This window comes from Cryptomeria japonica, chromosome 6 (genome assembly GCF_030272615.1).
Source record: "Cryptomeria japonica chromosome 6, Sugi_1.0, whole genome shotgun sequence".
Taxonomy (NCBI): Eukaryota; Viridiplantae; Streptophyta; class Pinopsida; order Cupressales; family Cupressaceae; genus Cryptomeria; species Cryptomeria japonica.
In genome coordinates, this window is record NC_081410.1 from 613304715 (window position 1) to 613319741 (window position 15027).

Sequence of the window (15027 nt, forward strand, 5' to 3'; positions counted from 1 at the left end):
ATCTCATTATCGTCTCTTAGGAGACGAAACTCTGCTTGAAATTCCTTCTTCAAGTCTGCCCATGTGCCAATTTTAGCCTTATCCGTATCCGAAAACCAATCGATGGCTACGCCCCTCAGGGTTGCGGGAAACTGTGTTACCCACTCGTCCTCATCGGTAACACCATTCGCTCCCCAAATTGTTTCACAAGTGCGACAGTGGCGGACAGGGTCTTCTTTCCCATCCCCATGGAACTTTGGAAGTTTTTGTTTTTGTGCCATACCTTGCCTTTTTACTACTGGTGGCTGTTGTCCTACTCCGGATGGGTCAGATCCTATAAGGGGTGCTTGACCGCCGTGCCCCGGTGTCCCTCCGACACTCCTGGCAGCCCCGGTGTCTTCTCCCTCTCCTGCCTCCTCCCCACTCCCTGGAGTTTTGCTAGCCTCTGGTGTGTGTGGCACGTCCCTCAACTCCCTCAACTGAGTTTTGGTACACTCTATCCTGCGGCAGGTTTCCGCAAGTAACTCCTCCCGACTCCGTGGGTGGCCGCTGGCCTCACCGTCCCCTTCGGAGCGTTCCTCCTCTCTTCGCTTATACCTCTGTCGCCTTTCCGCTTGCTGTTCAAGGATCAAGGCACGTTGGGCTACTGCACGTTCATCTATATATTGTGGCTTATTTTTGTCCTTATTCAGTGTATTGGGCATTAATTCCCAGACAGCTTTCTATATACTTAATGACATAAAAAGTAGAACACTTTTATTCATTCATAATGTGGAAGACAAGTTTATGCCAACAATATGATATAATTATTACAATAAGTGTTCTTTATTCCGTCGCATATGGCTCACGGTTCAAATGCCCCTGGCGCCATCTCGTTCTGCTTCCCGTTCCTCATACTGTTGCAAAATTTCTTGGCGTCGCTCCTCCCGGGCAATCTCCTCCAGGCGAGCTTGTTGTGCCAACGATGCTTGTGCTAGCAGTCGGGGGAGATGGTTCATCAACCGATTTACCTCCGGACTCACTTCCAACGCTGTCCACACGGCACTTGGTGGGACTCCTGCCTCCGCCGCCTCTCGTCGCACGTGGGTCTGAATGGCTACTTGGAGTAGAATCGAAAATTCTCTCGTCGCAGTGTCTTCTCCTACGTAGAGTTCTGTTTGGGCATCGTCGACCTCCGGGTTCACCTCACCAACGGGTAGGCCCATTGTGTCTGTGCGCCATCCGTGTCTCCGTGTCTCCTGTTCCGAGTTCGTGTCGGCAACGGCGCCAAATGTTTACCTCACTGGGTAAACAGGAAGAATGCAGAAATCGAACAGCAATGTACAATGCAAATATAAAAGTACCAGAATAAGCGTTCCATTAATGTCAAAGGATGTTCATATTATATCCGTCGTCAACATTACATGTGTCACGACTAACATTACCCGTCTCAACACCCGGAGGTGGTACAATATATGACTGCCGAAGGGGTGCGACACAACCATCGCGACTCCAACTACCTACCCGTCGGCTAACTAACTATTAATAATTAACATTACCTCCTAAAGTAGGATTGAGAATTCCCTCGTTGCAGTGTCCTATTTGTCGTAGAGTTCCGTTTGTGCGTCGTCGGCCTTTGGGTTAATCTCACCAACAGTTAGGCCCATCGTGTCCATACGCCATCCGCTCCTTCCTTTCCCAAGTATGTCTAGGCAACGGCGCCAGATGATAACCATAGGATAGAATAGTAACCAGAAACTCAGAGCAATGCTTTCATTAATGCAAAAATGTCTAGTACAATAATCATTCTCTGCATCCATGCATCCAACAACAAGTACAAGAGCATATATAAAGACACGGTCGAGGGTTGCGGTTACCACCCATGGGGAACCATCATGCAACGGACAACTACCCTCGACAAAACTAACATACTTAACCAACGTAGCTTAACAAGTAGTACAAAGCCCATTTTACGACCAACACCCACTTCACATAAATCTGATTTTCCACCTTGACAATGTTGCTATAGCAATGGATGATGGATACTATTTCTCTTCACAAATCTGAGCATATTTCTTTGTCCAATCTGCTATTATTATGACAATGAACATGTCACAAAACTGATTACAACCTTCTCATAAGACTTGTAAATCTGCCATACTAATTCTCACAATCTTTGCTTCAATATACTTTATGATGCTGCTCCAAAGTCTGCTTTATCTGTCATGAAGTGTTCAAAGATCTTCATATGTATCTGATATAAACTTTCTCATATACTGCCCACTTACATCATATTCTTCTCCACACTACATACGTGATTGTCTTCACACACACACACACATCATATACACCTGAAAATTACTCTTTTACTGAAATATTATTTCAGCATTGTATTCCGCACTACACTTTTTAATATATATTCCTTTTACATGCAATACACAACACACAACTCTATATTTCTATCTCATTTTATATCTCCATATCAACTAAAGAGACAGCTTTTAGAATAGATATCTCTTTAAAAGAGATATGTCTTTTCAATAACTAATCGAATCACTTAAAAACAATTATGTAACTCTTTAACCATTGCATATTTTAATTAATATCTTTCCTAAACAAATCGTTGCTTTGTTTTATACACAACACCACTTTTATTGGAAAATACTAATCACTGTTTCCATCGTTATAATTCTTCCAGTGGTCATACATATTATTGCATTGCCCAGCCATCTCCATTATTTTCTTTTATCAAATCACTTCCCTTCTCTTACCAAATTTGCTGCTGTATGTTTCAAACAGATCACACTTAATAATGAAGTCGCTGTTCATAACTATTTGATCGATGTTCTTGACTGCTGTTCTTTATTGTCTTTATATTCCATGTCTAAATAACCTTCATACTTTGTTCGATCTATTCATTATGTGATTGTTCCATCAATTGCTGTGTATATTTAATGAATCAGGCTTACCTCAAACTAACCGATCATTGCCCTCACAAGCTCCTTGATTGTTGATCATGAATTATATACTGGAGTTCGTATATCAATGTCTAATATCTCGACTTTTCTGATTGCTTCATTAGTTTAGACGCTGCCTTGATGGGAATCACCATTTCTATTTATTCAACTATCACACTAACAACTGCCGCCTTCAAGATCATTATCAAATTGTTTTCTTTATGATTTATTAAACTTGTTTTAATATCATCGCCGTCTTAAGGAAGTCGTTGCTGTCATAATAAAGTCATGGACTTATTGACATCATCTTATATTATTGCTGCGTTTGTTCATGATCAATGCTTTATCACGAACCAATTATTACTGTTGTCGCTGTTGTGAGTATTACATATACGTGTTTGCTTATTGTTTTGACTTGACCATGGCTTTCTCATGGTTACATTAATCTCAGTCTCTTTTTTATTGCTGATATGTTGACCCTGCCACTGCTTTATTATCTAAGTCGCTGTCACACACATGATTGATTTCATTTCGTCACAGCTAGATCAATGTTGTTCATTTTGATCGCTGCATTTTATCAAGCTGGAGTCGTCCCCTTACCAATATTTATTTGTATTGTAAATACCTTATTAGAAGTCGACGTTTAGATTATGTTCTTCACTTCTAATGCAGTCGGCAAGCAAATGTGTTGTCTTCCTCTATTCGACATACTATATAGATAGATAGATAGATAGATAGATAGATATATATATACATATGTATGTATGTATGTATATATATGCATATATTTTTCCTCAAATGCTAATCGCTGATTTTCATATTAATTATGTCTTGTATAAATCTGTTGCTTGGGTTAAGAGCCTTCTACATGGAGTCTCACCTTTTTAAATCTTACCATTTGTGCACCACTGTCCTGAGCTTATAGGTTGTGAACTTCATAAAGGAAGTTGCTAATATGCATGACGTCAATGATAAAATTCAATCGCTTGTCTCAGAGATTATTGTTCACGTTCTATGTCTGCTTCCGATTGGAGAACAAGTACATGCAATGCTGTAGTCACCACTTTGAATAGCATAGATGACAGTCTGATTCATTAATCTTCTATTTTATTTAATTGATATCCCCCAATAACACCATTGGCTTATGTTTGTTGTATCATACAAATCATTCCAGATCTTATCTGACCCACATCAATCAGCATCATGGACTTATCGTTGCTCAAACATTTCCTTTGTAAGTCGATCACTCTCTTTCTCTTATTGATCATTGTCTATATAATATCTTCAGTATAATCTGTATTGTGTCTATTAAAAGATACATCAGCTATTACCCAGTAATGCTTTATGGAGTCCAATCCTGCTGCCCTTTACTCAGGCTATGAATGACAGGCCACTTCATGATCTTTTTTTAAACTGATTTGATCGCTGATTCTGATAAATTGGTAATCAAACTAATTGCTGTGTAGTTTCCAATCACGATCACTGCGATTTCATGTAGCTGCTGTCATAATTCTTTATTCTTTGTCCTCTATTCTATGTCATTGCTGCATATGATCACTGCATACCCACATCTTGTATTCTGATCATTAATCTGATCATGGAGATGTTTTCAATTCTGATCCTTCAATGGTTCCATGTGGATGTCTTCTTCATATAAATCACAGCTATCCAATTCATAAAAATCATCACCTTTGACATGACTTTTGTCTTCTTGCATCTTTGACATCAATGACAATATTTCCATTTTTTATAAGAATAAATATGGGTGGATCAAGAAAGCATTCAGAATGCTAAAAGTAACAGGATCCCAACAATGATATTATAGTAGGGATGAGTAATAGTTGGTGTTTATATCATACTTACTGGGAACAACTGATAAAATTGGACATATCTTAAATTGGAAAGGCATTAACACAACTTTCCTTCCAAAAATCATTAAAAAGAAACTAAAATCTGCAAAAGACAGCACTTATCAAAAGATTTCTGGTGTTGTATAATTGGTTCCTTTCTCATATGGTTATCTACAGCAAAATTTATTCAAGCAAGCATAAGGAAACATCTGTGGATTTACAGCACAACAAAGATAATAAGTCATCACTGGAAGAGCAATTAAATGCAACCAAATGCTTCGAACATGCTACAGTAGTTGCAACAGTTGACCACTCCACCAAGAAATGGCTGAGAGAAGTAATTGAAATAGAAAAACATTCAGATAAATTAAATCATGATGATGGATAGACTGTAAGTTAGAAATTGAAATCCTCACAGAAAATCAACAATTGAGTCGGCCAACGAAAGTGAAAACGAATTGGGTTTGTTGAGAAGTAAAAATAATATAAAAGGCGGAATTTATTATATCAGTTCACCCACCATCTAGGGAACATTAGAAAGTCAGAAGCAACTACATTATTTCACTTCTTTCTTACATCAAACTACTTAGGAGAAACTTAATTGAATAAGTGTGATAAAACCCATGTCATATTCAGATCCATGAAACACTCTCTAATCCGTTTCCTGCCAAAAGCTTTCAGAGTTGTTTAAAAATTTTAATAATCTGCCATTTGGCCTTATTATATGGATCTTATAATATGCTGTATGCAGAAACAAACAGGATGTTCAACAATATTTACAACAGAAAATACTTACAAGAAAACCATAGTCATCAGTGTCTCATCAGTTACACAAAGTAATGGATAAAGTGGAATATCTTCATTGTTTATCATAATCGTTATGCTCATGGTCCGAATATGCAGGCCTGAATCTCAACAGGAATGAGCCATGATAATAGACTTCGAAGTGGAAAACTCCTTACATAAAAGCTATGTCACAGGGTTCATTGAATTTCATATAAAAAATTTGAAATCCAACAACTTAAAGGAAACAAAACAAATCGTTTTAGTTCACTGTAAAATTCATACAAAAAAAATCAGGGTTCATATAATAATATATTTTAAAATTGCATTTCTGGTTATATTTTGTTCAGACTTTCTTAAATAAAATCAACACTCATGATGGTTAAAATCTAAGTCACCAAGTTCGTCTGAATTTCAACCTTGAAGTTCGAAACTCGCCGAACTTGAAACATTTTATAAAAACCCTAAAAAATTTGATTAAATTCAAATAAAAATGTAGGGATGGCGTGTTTGCTGAAAAGCGTTTTTTTCCCTTGCGCGTTTTAGGGTTTCGTCGAGTTTTGTTAATAAATACGGGCCACGGACGGAGTTGCAGTCATGGACGCATCACGCACTAGTTCCAATCGCCATTGCTACCCGACGTTGCCGACCGCCACGGCCATTGCTACCCGACGTCGCCCACCAAACCGCCACCATTGCAGACGGACATCTCCCGAGTCTCGACCTGCACAGCCTCTCCCGAGTCCCGACCTGCACAGGTAAGCTTCGGCTTCTCCTGTTATTTTTTTTTTTTAAATTAGGTTTAATAATTAAATAATATTAAACAACATTATAATTAAATTTTTTTAGGTTTATTATTATATTTATTATATTATATAATATAATAAAATACACATAATACACATTTATATTTTTAAGAGGTCATTTGTGAAATTGTTAAAACTTAAAAGTATTTCTATTTTGAAAGGTTGAAATAAATAGTGTGTTTTTTAATTTTTCTTTCCAAACATGCAGATTTTCATTTAATGGCTCCTCCTAAATCAACTTTTGAGGCATGGAAGCATGTGACCCGAAATGGAACTCACATCAAATGTAACCTATGTGAGGGAACTATAATTGGAACTTTAACAAGGCTTAGGGACCACTTCCTTGCTAATACAGGGGGTCCAAGTGGAGGTGTTCAAGCATGTATAGGTGCGATTCCAGAATTTAAAGCTATTTTAGAGAAAGAGTTGGCTGCTTCAACGGTAGGCAAAATGAAGAAGGCACAAAAGAAACAGAGAATTGAAGGAGATATTTCTAGATTCACATATGTCATGTCTTCCTCTTCTGTGCAATCCAAACCGGTGAGTGTATCAAAACAGAGTGGAACACTGAACAACTTTTGGAAACCAGTAGAGAAACAACAGGTGGATGATATAGTTGCTGATTTTTTTTACACAAGTGCTATTTCATTCAATGTTGCGAGAAATCCTCATTTCCGTAATGCAGTTCAGAAAATTGCAGAGTTTGGCAAAGGGTACACACCCCTAGGTTCAAAGGCTATCAGGACAACTCTTTTGCAGAGGTCAAAAGATAGAGTGACTGAAAAATTAGCTGATGTCAAAGCCACTTGGAAGGAAACAGGTTGCACTATATTGAGTGATGGATGGTCAAATATGTGTCAAAGGCCATTGATTAATGTTTTGGTGTCTTGTCCTGAAGGTGTTGTGTTTTTTAAAGTCATTGACACCATGAACCACAAGAAAACTTCAAAGTATATTTTTCAAATATTAGAGGAAGCCATTCTTGAAGAAGGGGTGGAAAATGTAGTTCAAGTGGTAACTGATAGTGCAGCAAATTGTGTGGGAGCTGGGAGGCTGATTGTAGGGAAGTACCCACAGATATATTGGAGCCCATGTGCAGCCCATTGTTTCGATTTGTTGCTTCATGACTTGGCTAAATTCCCATGGGTAAATGAAGCTATTCATAGAGGGAGAGCAATTGCAAATTTCATACGGAATCATCGTCTCACATTGAATATTTATAAGCAGCATGCATCAAAGGAATTGTTGAGGCCTTGTGAAACAAGATTTGCTTCATATTATATCACTTTGAAAAGAGTGGTTAAAGAAAAAGCAGCTTTGAGATCTGTTATTTGTTCCAATCAATGGGAAAGTTCAGTGCTTTCTAAAGGCCCTAAGGGGAAGAACATAGAGCAAATCATCCTAAACAGCAATTTCTGGGAAAGTGCAGCAAAAGTTTTCCTTGTATGTGAACCAATTGTTGATGTGCTTCGTATGGTTGATGGTGACACTCCTTGCCTTGGCATGCTTTATGGAAGCATGGACCGGTGTAAGGAATCTATTCAAAAAGCAATAAATAATGAAGAAACTGAATATATGCAGATATGGGAGACAGTTGATTGCAGATGGAAAATGATGCACACACTTTTACATGTGGCAGCTTGCTTTTTGGAGCCTAGGTTGTTTGCTATTGATAGAAGGGGTGATAATGAAATCATGGCAGGGCTTTACCAAGCCATTAGCAAGTATGCACCAGATCCAAAAATTGCAGCACTAATCAGAGATCAAAGTTGGCAATACAAGAGAGGAGAAGGGATGTTTGGAGGGGCAGAAGCCAAATATGACTCGCCACATATGTCTGGATATAGATGGTGGATCGCTTATGGATCATCAGCTCCTGAACTGCAAGAGTTTGCTATTTGAATTTTGAGTCAAGGAGAAAGTTCATCAGCTTGTAAGAGGAACTGGAGTTGCTTTGACCACATCCATTCCAAAAAGAGGAACAAATTGTTGACTAGAAAGTTGGGAAATCTTGTCTATGTTCGCAGCAATTTGAAATTGCTGATGAACAAATCAGCAAAGACCACTTCTTTAGAACAAACTCTTGAAGGCATAGCAATGCCAGATGCAGATGAGCCTGACTTTGCAGATGATGAACTGAGTAGTGATACAGATAATGATGATTTGGCATCCTAGCCAAGTGCTCTTGATGACTTAGAGTTATTTTAAAGTTCTGAAGTCTTTGATTGTTATTGTACCTTCTTGACAAAAGAACATCTTTGCAATCGTGAAAGCATATGTTTCCTATGGTTTATATTTTATAAATGTGTCATCTTTTTGTAATGATTTCAAATATATTTATCAATGTTAAACTATTTAGGCAATTTTATAAATATATTACATATATTTATTAAAAATTTAAAAAAATTACATGTGGCAAATTTAATTCGAATTTTATATATTTCGAATTTTTTCCTCATCGAACTTCATTCGAATTTCAAAGCTGTCGAACTTCGAATTCGAATTGGAACCTGGTGACTTAGATTAAAATCATATCATGGAATTCACAGAAATTTTATTGACAAAATTGTTGAAATACGCAGGTTTCAAAATTTTATCCACTAATCCTGTGTTGGAGGCATTCATTATTGAAGAGTAAGATTTGATTGAATATCTTCAATATCGAATTCTCGCAAACATACATCAAAATCTCCAGGATCATTGACTGTTGAGAACTTGAGTGCCTGTGATTGTTGTTGCAGACTTGTGCAACCTAAACAGTCTCCCTAAAAGTAGACATGATTTTAAAAATAAACTTATGCAAAGAGACCTTTTTCTTGCGCAAGGTGGGGCCTAACACCTCTCCATCTTTTTATCTTTTTTATTTTTTGTTTTTTTCTCTATCATTGTTCAAGCTGTACAACATACTGCGACATTATCAAAGGGGTACAACTCAAAGAAATCATATTAATGTCCATAAATGACCAAATTAGCTTGATGTGACTTGAAAATATATATTGTTGCAACACAGAACCAGGGTAAAAGGACCCTAGATTATGAAAGTGGCCATGTACTAGAGCTAAAACAATGAAAGTGCAACACAAGGGTAAACCAAAAGTGATTAAATTCCAACTCATAAATCTAAATATAAGCAGAAAGATGAATGTCGGGGAAGAAACCCTAAAGAAGCACAAAGCTGCTGAAGATAAGAACTAGGGAGACCAGTAGAAGAAACCATTGTTGTCACACTTTTTAGAAAGATTTAGTTCAGGCATTATCATTGACCACCGTGAAAGGGCCTGTGCAATGCCTGTTAATGTATGTTATAGAATGCCTGTTAATTTTATCTTTACCAATGCTGCTTGTAAAAGTTTCTAAAATTGACCGAGAGTATGTATTTTCAATCTTGTATATGTTTTGAGACAATAAGAGCTAACAATACTAAGTATGTCACACGATAAAATGTAAGGTTGGTTTATCACTCTTATTATGGTTTATAATTTTACAATGATGACAACACGTAATAAAACAGAGCCAAAAAATTGATATTTTGGGGAATTTTAAATGGTAGTAAGTAGCTAATATAATATTTCATGAGAATTGAGTTACTCAAGGGAAGAGGCAGAATTAACGAATGTTTATATAACGTAGATTTTTTTTACGTGAGAACACTGTTTCTTGTAATAGTTTTTGAAAATTGACCTATAGTAGATATTAACAATCTCCGATTTATTTTTGAAACAATAACAATTAGGCTGACTAATCATACTATGTACAATAAAATATATGAATAATTAGTAATCTCCGATTTGATTTTTTAAACAATAACAATCAACCGAACTTATGTACACCACACTTTATAATGCATATTTTTTATTCATGTGTAATTATGGTTCATAGTTTATACAATTATGATAACATGCACTTTATAAGAGCAAAACTTTGTCTGATATTATTAGGATCCTGAAACGTTGATAAATAGCTAAAATTGTGTTTTCTTGAGAATCAAGCTACTTAAGGCAGGTGACAATTGACAAATGTTGTAGTATACAGCTACGTTAAGTGGAACTAGTATTGTTGGTAATAATTGTTTTCAAAATGACCATATTGAATATTAACAAATTTCTACTTTTTTCCTTCTTTTGACAAATTCAATAGATCTTGGAAGGGGCGAAGCTTGAAGGTGCCAATTTAGTTGGGGCAACTAGATCATCTTATATATAGATGGTGGAGGGTGTCTGCTCATTGTTAGTTTTGGTGTTCATGAATTCAAACTATGCAGAGCTGGTCACTGCTGTTCAAATGTTGCCATAGAAATATCCTCTAAGGGAGTTTGATGATGATGTTTTGGAATTAAAATCCATCAGAAGGGATATTTATTTCTCAGATAAAATCTTCTCCCTTGAAAAAACCAAGGGAGATATTTGAAACTGAATTCTATAAACCCTGCCTTGTATCTTTTGTTTACATAGTGCATGTGACATACTATACCGATTGTTTTACTTGTCCATATAATAATAGAATTGATAGGATCATAGGATAATGCTTGCAACAAGTTATAAAAAATTTAAACCTACTCAATGCAGATGCTAGAATGTATGCTATTTCAATAATTTTAGAAAATGTCTGCAACACTAGATTCTCATTGATATCAGCTTTCAGAGCCTGCACCTGGTCGAAATTGATTTGGCATGGTTCACATGGACAGAGGATGTGACAAGGTTGTATATAACCTACCATTTGTGAGTGGTAACATTGGAATGGTGCAGGTTCAAGCTGTACGACTTTTTCACTAAAATATTGCTACATTAATCAAGGGGGTACAACTCAAAGAAATCATATTAATGTCCATAAATGACTGAATTAGTTTGATGTGACTTGAAAATATATTTTGTTGCAACACAGAACCGTGGTAAAAGGACCCTGGATTATGAAAGTGACCATGTACTAGAGCTAAAACAATGAAAGTGAAACACAAGGGTAAACCAAAAGTGATTAAATTCCAACTCATAAATCTAAATATAAGCAGAAATATGCATGTTGGGGAACAAACCATAAAGAAGCACAAAGCTGATGAAGATAAAAACTAGGGAGACCGGTAGAGGAAACCATTGCTGTCACACTTTTTAGAAAGATTTAGTTCAGGCATCATCATTGACCACCGTGAAAGGGCCAGTGCATTGCCTGTTAATGTCTGTCATAGAATGCCTATTAATTTTATCCTTACCAAATTCAAACACAAATATGAAAAAAGTACATATAGAAAAGAGAAGAGATAGATGTGTCCATTGATCACAATATTCAAGTCAGTTTCAAACACATTTAACCATTCTAACTTCTAAGTACATCATATTAGATGGTAGTATAACACTAAATCATTCATTCTTTTATCTTGTAATGGCTTATAAACTTTATACCATGATGACATGTAACATATTAAAATAAAATTTGCCTTTTTGGGGTGGGTATCTTGAACTAGTGATAAATAGCTAATTATGACACGTCATGCAAGACAGAGTTAATAAACGTTGTACATTAGATTATTTTAATTAGGACCAATGCTACTTGTAAAAGGTTTTGAAATTGACCGAGAGTATGTATTTTCAATCTTGTATCTGTTTTGAGACAATAAGAGTTAAGCATACTAAGTATGCCACACGATAAAATGTAAGGTTGGTTTATTAGTCTTATTATGGTTTATTATTTTACAACTAAGTTACTGGGTTCGCCCTTGGACCCCCTTGGTACCGGTCCTGGTTCGAACAAGTTCCTGGTTCAAGTTCGGTTCGGACTAGGTTTGAAAAACCTAGAGGTGGTTCGTCCATGGTCGAACCCGGGCGGCCCAAAAAAGCAAATTATATGCAAAATTTAATTTTTTTTAAATTCCACCTGCTAAAAAGTGAAACTTATACCCTAAAAGTGACTTCTAAAACATTATATTAACTCACTTCACCTCTAAAAGTGGCATTGGCTCATCTAATGTCAATGTCAATGAGGAGGAGGAGGAGGATGAATTAGATGATCCATTTGATGATTAAACTTTATATTGTTGAAAGTTGAAACAGTGATACTTAAATATTTTGTCATATTGATATTAAACTTGATGTATATGATGCTATTTGACATGCAAATTTTAATTCATGCTTATAGGTTTCACAAAAATATATATATATATATAATTACATGTTTTCAACCCCTTTTCAAAATTTTGTCGTACCGGGTTCTTCGAACCCGAACCGGTAATTAGTTTAACAATGATAACAACATGTAATATATCGGAACCAAGAAATTGATATTTTGGGGAATTTTAAATGTTAGTAAGTAGCTAATATAATATTTCTTGAGAATTGAGTTACTCAAGGCAAGAGGCAGAATTAACGAATGCTTTATGTAGCGTAGATTTTTGTTACATGAAAACACTGTTTCTTGTAATAGTTTTTGAAAATTGACCTATAGTAGATATTAACAATTTCTTATTTATTTTTGAAACAATACAAATCAGGTTGATTAATCATACTATGCACAATAAAATATATTAATAATTAGTAATTTCCTATTTGTTTTTTTAAACAATAACAAACAACCGAACTAGGTACATCACACTTTATAATGTATATTTTGTATTCATGTCTAATTATGGTTTATAGTTTATACAATTATGATAACATGTACTTTATAAGATCAAAACTTTGTATGATATTATTAGGATCCTAAAACATTGATAAATAGCTAATATTATGTTTTCTTGAGAATCAAGCTACTTCGAGCGAGAGAGAGAATTGACAAATGTTGTAGTATACATCTACGCTAAGTGGAACCAGTATTGTTGGTAATAATTTTTTCAAATTGACCATATTGAATATTAACAAATTTCTACTTTTTTCCTTCTTTTGAAAAATTCAATAGATCTTGGAAGGGGCAAAGCTTGAAGGTGCCAATTTAGTTGGAGCAACTAGATCATCTCATTTATAGATTGTGGAGGGTGTCTGCTGATTGTTAGTTTTGGTGTCCATGAATTCAAGCTATACAGAGTTGGTCATTGCAGTTCAAATCTTGCCATAGAAATATTGTCGAAGGGAGTTTGATGATGATGTTTTGCAATTAGAATCCATCTAAAGGGATATTTATTTCTCATATAAAATCTTCTCCCTCGAAAAAACCAAGGGATATATTTGAAACTGAATTCTATAAACCTTGTCCTATATCTTTTGTTTACATAGTGCATGTGACATACTATATCAGTTGTTTTACTTGTCCATATGATAATAGAATTGATAGGATCATGCTTGCAAATAGTTATTAAAAATTTAAACCTACTCAATGTAGATGTGTAGTGGTGCACCCCCAAATATGTTTTGCTAGGTCTGATTGTTTGCAAAGTTTCTATTTTTTGTTTTTTTGTTTTTTGTTTTTGATTTTTTGAGGTTTTTTGAGTTTTTTATGAATAATGATTGCAATACATAAAACGAATAACAAATACTGAAAATACAACCAATTTCAAACTAAACACCAAGTTCGGATTTTAATCTAATCTTTATTAAATTTTGTAAACCAAATAGTACCGTACCAGGTAGTTGATTTGAATTCATACAAAGAGGTATTGTTGTTTTCAGTAACTCTTAATTCTCCAACGCCCCAAATGCTAACATAAAACAAAGCCCTAATTTCTAATTGATATAATTGTTGTGGATTGCTAATAACGCCCAGATCTGATTGTTAATTTCTATAACCTAGCAACCGATTAATTGCTCAACAGATATCACAGAAAATAAACTATTTGATATGTAACAATTAATACTTTGAATTATTTAACTAAATGAACAACGGAAGCAAATTCAAAAGAAACTAAACACAGATAACATGGATATACCCAAGAAACCCCAATGCGGGGAAAAACTTGCAAATGTTGAATCTTCTATTCAGCTTCAAAAGCAAACTTTCCTTCAAAAAATCACTTCACAAATCTTCCAATCTCAGAAGAATCTCATACTAGTTGCTACAACAATCTTACATATATAACCTTCTTGATGAAAACATCAACTATAAGTGTTCTTTCCTCACACAACACATCCTAAGAGAAACATTCTTTACATGACTTGGGAAAGGAACTAAATCCTTACATGACATGCAAACTTGAAGTTTCCTTACATGACACATGAGAAAGGAAACTTGTCTTACACAACTAAGACTATCCACACATAAAACCGTTCTTGGAAATAACCTTACAACTCTAAGAAACATTCTAAATACAAAATAGAAAATATCCTCTTGTTGAACATCCAACATGAGTTGCACTTAAGCAACTTCCACAATCACACCTTCCGAACTACAAAAAACTTAACACTCCCTCTTAGTGAGGAAGATGTTCTGTACAACACCCAGATTGTCCCTGAAGAATAGAAACTTACTCTTCACCAAAGCTTTAGTTAGAATGTCTGCTACCTGTTCGTCTGTAGGAATGTATTACAACTTCACTGTCCCCTTCTCCACACAATCCCTTATGAAGTGGTACTTGATCTCAATGTGCTTTGACTTGTCATGAGACACCGAATTCTCAGAGAGTTTGATACAACTTTGATTATCATAGTAAATGACCGTAGGATCTAGCTTCTAATCAAAAAGCCCAGCTAGAAGTTTATGAAGCCAGATAGCCTCACATGTAGCCATACTGGCTGCCATATACTCGGCCTTTAC